We start from the raw sequence: 5,686 nt of genomic DNA on the forward strand, positions 1-5,686 counted from the left end.
ATACTCCCCCAGACTATCATTTGTCTTATTTTATTTATATTTATGCTTTATGCCATACAAAAGTGTTAAATTGGATGTTGTCTGATATGTCTGCCTTTTCATTTACTGCATTTGAGTTTTCTGTCCTATATAAGAGTGCCTCTCTCAACCCAAGGTGGATTATTCTCCTAAATTTTTCTAGAGGTTTTATTTTTTTGTTGTTACATTTAAATCTGGAATCCATCTGGAATATATTTTTGTATATGACATGCATTTCTTCCAGATGGCTAGCCCATTGTGCCACTTATGTAAATAAATTATTTTTCTCTGCTAAACTGAAATTCCACCTTTGTGATACATTAAGTTCCCATGTGTGCTGGACTCTATTTCCAATTCTCTAATCCGTTCCAGTATCTATTTGCCTACTTCCAGGTCTTTCTGTTACTCTTTTGATACACTGACTTTGTTGTTATGGTAATATAATAACAGAGCACAATGATAGTATTTACTATATCCTATTATAAGCAATTTAGATTTAATCTTTACCCAAACTCTATGAGGTAGGTATTATTAATATTCTCATTTTACTGATGATGAAATTAAGTGGCAGAGCAATAAAGAAATATGCTCTGCACCACACCACCAGGAAGTAGAAGAGCCTGGGTTTGAACTAAGGCACTCTAGCTCCAGAGCCCATGTTCTTTTTTTATTTTTTCCAGAGCTCATGTTCTTAACTGTTAGGTCAAACCACCTTTGTGTGGAGCATGTAACCTTTAACTATTCCTTTAAAATATAATTTTCTTAGCTATTCCTGGTACTGGTTCTTCCATAGATTTCTTTAAAATAATTTTATTGAGTTTCTAAAAGAAAACAAAACCTCTCTATTCAGATTCTAATTAAAATTGTATTAACTTTATGTATTAATTCTGGGAGGCATATGGTTTTGTGAATTCCGTCTTTCTATTTAGGAACATGATCAACTTTTCTATATGGTCAGCTCTCATTTCATGTATTCTTTATGAAGAGTTTCTAGTTTCTCTTCTATAGGTCCTACACCTTGTAAAATTGTATCCCAAATATTTTATAAGTTTTGTCATTGTTGTGAATGAAAATTTACCCCATTGTTGAAAGTATAAAGAAAAACATTGTTTTTTTTGCTTGTGTGTTATATGTGGTTGTATGTATATATACAGTGTTCAGTCACCTTATCAAATTCTCTTATTAATTCTACAGGTTTTTGTAGTCACTTGAATTTTCTAAGAACACAGTTATATCACTTGCAAACTGAGATAATATTCTCTTTTTACTCCCCTCCTTTCCTTCTGCCTTTTTTTTTCTTCCTTTTTTCTTTCCTTTCCTCCCTCCTTTTCCCTAATCTACTTATTGGTTACTTAGTGGCAAAATTAATATAAGAAAGGTAGGATAAGTGCTTGATTCATTCTCTTTTGTTTACTAGCTTTTAGGATAATGAATTACTTTCCTATAGTTCTCTGAAGGTGATCAATTAGAGTTTTTTTCCCCAGGTTTTTTGTTTTTGTTTTAGTGAGAGTGAGAGGGATAGAAGGGCAGGGAGAGGGACAGAAAAAGAGGGAGAGAGAGAAACGTAAGCATGCTTCACACCCAGCACAGAGCCCAACATTGGGCTCCATCCCACGACCCTGAGATCATGACCTGAGCCGTAATCAAGAGTTGGACACTTAACCTATTGAACTGCTCAGGCAGCCCTCCAGTTTTTGAAAAGCTGTGGTAAGATATACATAACATAAAATTTGCCATTAGTGACGTTTAGTACATTCACAATGTTATACAACCATCACCCCATCTAGTTCCAGAACATCTTCATTACCCCAAAAAGAAACCCTCTACTCATTACCTACTCACTTCCCTTTCCTCACTTCCCCCAGCCCCTGTTAACTACTAATTTGCTCTGGGTCTCTGTGGATTTACCTATTCTAGATATTTCATATAAATGGTATCATATGAAGTGTGGCTTGATCAATTAGTTTTTTAAAATATGAATTCATATATTTAAACATATTTGATAGGTTTCAATATTTTATTGCCTTTTTGAAGCTCAAATTTTCTTATATTTGATCAGTATGAGCCCCTTCTAGTTGAGTTTGGGGTTCTTTTGACACATTCACACTATTCCTTACTTAGTATTACAGGATATTCCAGCCTTTTTTTGTACATTTCTTGTGACAGACTTGGAATCAGACATTTTTTAAAAACAAACATAGATTTATTTTAGTGAGAAATGGTATTTTAAGACTGCACTTTGGGTACCAGTTTAACTCATTGCTATTGGGTTAGTTACTGTTTCTAGGTTTTTTTAGTGGACAAAATTGGTAGTATATATATGTCTAAATCCATTTTTACATTTCCAAAGGTAAACTATCTCATGAGTTTATAGTGATATTTCTTTTTATTTTTTCTTTTTATTTTTTCAAAGATTTTATTTATTTATTCACGAGAGACACACACAGAGAGAGAGAGAGAGAGAGAGAGAAAGAGAGAGAGAGAGAGAGAGAGGCAGAGACACAGGCAGAGGGAAAAGCAGGCTCCATGCAGGGAGCCTGATGTGGGACTCAATCCTGGGTCTCCAGGATCAGGCCCTGGACTGAAGGCAGCGGTAAACCGCTGAGCCACCGGGCTGCCCCTATAGTGATATTTCTAATTTAAATTCAGGTCTATAGGTTTTTACTTAGCTTCTTCTGTATTACAGTTATATGTCTTTTATTCCCTACTATGAATCTTGGTTCTCAAGGAAAAAAGGGATGATAGAATCAGAATATCCCATGTTTACTCATTTATTTAAATCTACATGTCACATACACAATAGTTTCAGTAAAAACAATACTATTTACTGAGAGTAATTAGAATTATTTTTGCATTATGTTCTCCCTATCCCCCTCCATCTTTTTAATAAGTGTATTATATCTATAGTTCCTGAGCACATAAACATTACCTACTAGACAGACTCTGTTCCTTTTAACATTCATTTAGTTTTGGTCCTACAGATAATTATATATTCTATATTTAATGTTCACCAACAGTCCTTATGTCAATATCTCTTTAGTCCTTTTGATTGTTTAAAGTTCATTCTCTAGTAGATTCCTCAGGAAGGGCTCATGGGTACACTATTCTCTGAATTACTGCATTTTGATAATCTTTTATCTGTGCCCTTTATACTTGAAAGTCAATGTTTCTGGATATAAAATCCTTGGTTCACATTTTCTTCTTTTGTGTCTCTTAATTATTTGACTTCCATATCCTCTGTTATATGGTATTTCTCTGCTATATGGTGAAAAGTTTGATGTAATCTAATTACCTTGTAATTAGTAATGTAATGTGTAACTTTACACATTACTTTCTGGTTTTGCTTACATGATCAGAACCCTGAGTAGTTCCAACATTTCTTCCTCGGTATGAGGCCCTATTCTGCAAAGGAGCCCTAGGAGGTTGGTTTGGGCAGTGTAGAGGGGCCAGGGTCTTCAGCCTCACAAGGGGCCCCTAGCACTCACCTGCTACTTGGTTGGGCCAAACTCCTCACAGTTTTACCTGGTCCTTCCTCCCTCACCCTTTCTAGTAAATACCTGGTAGCCATTTTGGGGGTCTTATGTTTTCATATCTATCTGATGCTGTGTTGCTTCTCTCTGCTTTCTCCTATGCGTTGTCTGAGTTACCACACAGGTCTGTGACTCCTGATCATTTGTCCTCAGCTGTTTGTATTTTGAAACTTGTGTGGCTACCCTGTCAACTAGTTTTACTATCAGTGTTATCCATGCATGGGTTTTTCATTCTGCTATCCACTGCACTGTCTGTTTTTAAATAGGGAATCAGAGAGATGAAAAAATGAGACTACCACCACCATCATCACTAGAGAGCAATCTTCTTTTCGATCTCTTACTCACCTCCACTCAATTATTAGTTGCTATTTCCAATCCCTTTGAAGCTGGAATGTCCCCAGAGGAAGGAGAGAAAAGATGGGTAGAAAGTTCATTTTTGACAGATACTGTTATAAGCTGACTTCACATTTCCTAGGCCTGTTTTTTGTTCTGGTTTTTTCTTTCCTCCCCCCCCCCCCTTTTCTTTTATGAACACTTGTATAATTTTTTCACAGTTTTCCAGCTGGGTCCTTCTGACAGGAAATCTAGTGATCTGGGCAATGAATTCTATGCATCCTCTCTGTCCTTGGTCTTTACTTCCTCCATTACCACTGTATAAACTCTCTCTGTTGGATTCTCAGAGCCCTCTCACACTATGCTCTTGGCAAGAATCAAAAACGCCGATTCTCTTTCCCCCAAAGCTTATGTCTGGTCTAAGGGAAGAAAACCTTGTCCTCTGTCCCAACAACACTGCAGGGCAGATCAGTCCCAATACAGAGCCCTATGTTCTGCCACTGGAATGGCTAGTCTCTTGCTCAGGAGATTTCTTAGATGGGACTAAGGCCTCAGACAACTGAGACAACTGTGCTCTTCTTCCCCACCCCCGGCTCCTTCCCGACAATACAAATCAAGCTTTCTGGGTTGTCCAATTGAAATCTCTAGGATTTGACTTGGGGTCAGCAGGTAACATTCCCCTCTCCTTTTGGTGGAGAAGGAGAGTAGGAATCACAGCTCAGCTATTTCCAAAGAAAGCCTTCTGACAGGTTTCTCTCTTTAATTTCTAGGTTTTGACCTTTTGTAACTTCAGGTGGGTGAGAGCTTTTAAAATTAGGTAATAAATTATTACTTTTTGCCTTTTTAAATTATGCATGTACTTAAGTCCTTCCTTTGGGATACAGTGAGGCAGAGTCTGATGCATCTTGCAACATGAGCTGAAACTTCAATTTAATTAATTAATTAGGTAATTGATTTTAAAGATTTTATTCATTCGGTCACGAGAGACATAGAGAGAGAGAGAGGCAGAGACATAGGCAGAGGGAGAAGCAGGCTCCTCACAGGGAGCCGGATGCAGGACCCAATCCCTGGACCCCAGAATCACTCCCTGAGCCGAAGGCAAGACGCTCAACCACTGAGCCACCCAGGCGTCCTTGGCACTTCAATTTTAATGTAGTGTTATGTTTTAATACAAAAATATTCATTTCCTTTATATTCTTAAATCATAGCTATAGAGTTTAATTTAATACTCACTTACCATATTTTCTCATACTATCTTCTTTCTTATTCCCAATCTGTTGTTTTCTTTTCTATATTTGCCCCTCTTGAGGCTTGAGGGAGATTTACCCATTTTATTGGTCCTATTCAAATATTAAACTTTGAGGATTTAATGAGAGTTCCACAACCTTTTATACATTTCAATAATCCCAACCTTGTCTTTATTATCTCCTATTACTTTCTTTTGGTTTTCTCATTCTGTTACTACTTTCTTAAAAATAAATTCATTACAAATAAATTTATTTTTGGTACTGAGGCTATATTTTTTCCTCAGAGTACAGTTTTAGCTGTGACTTACTGGCTTTCTTTTTGATCAAGAAATGCTCATATAAAATTAATGGAATAAAAGCAATGCAGAAATAAATAAAATTTAAATGAAAGCAATGCAGACAAGCAAAGACAACAAAAAGTGCACTTGACCCCACAAAATTTGCAGCTAATTCTCTAAATGGAAGAGATGCATTTTGAGTAGTAGTAATGAATAAACTCCTGTTTTGTTTAATAATCCAACTAGTGAAGATGATAAAATCATATGAAAATACTGGAAA

This window comes from Vulpes lagopus, chromosome 5 (genome assembly GCF_018345385.1).
Source record: "Vulpes lagopus strain Blue_001 chromosome 5, ASM1834538v1, whole genome shotgun sequence".
Lineage (NCBI taxonomy): Eukaryota > Metazoa > Chordata > Mammalia > Carnivora > Canidae > Vulpes > Vulpes lagopus.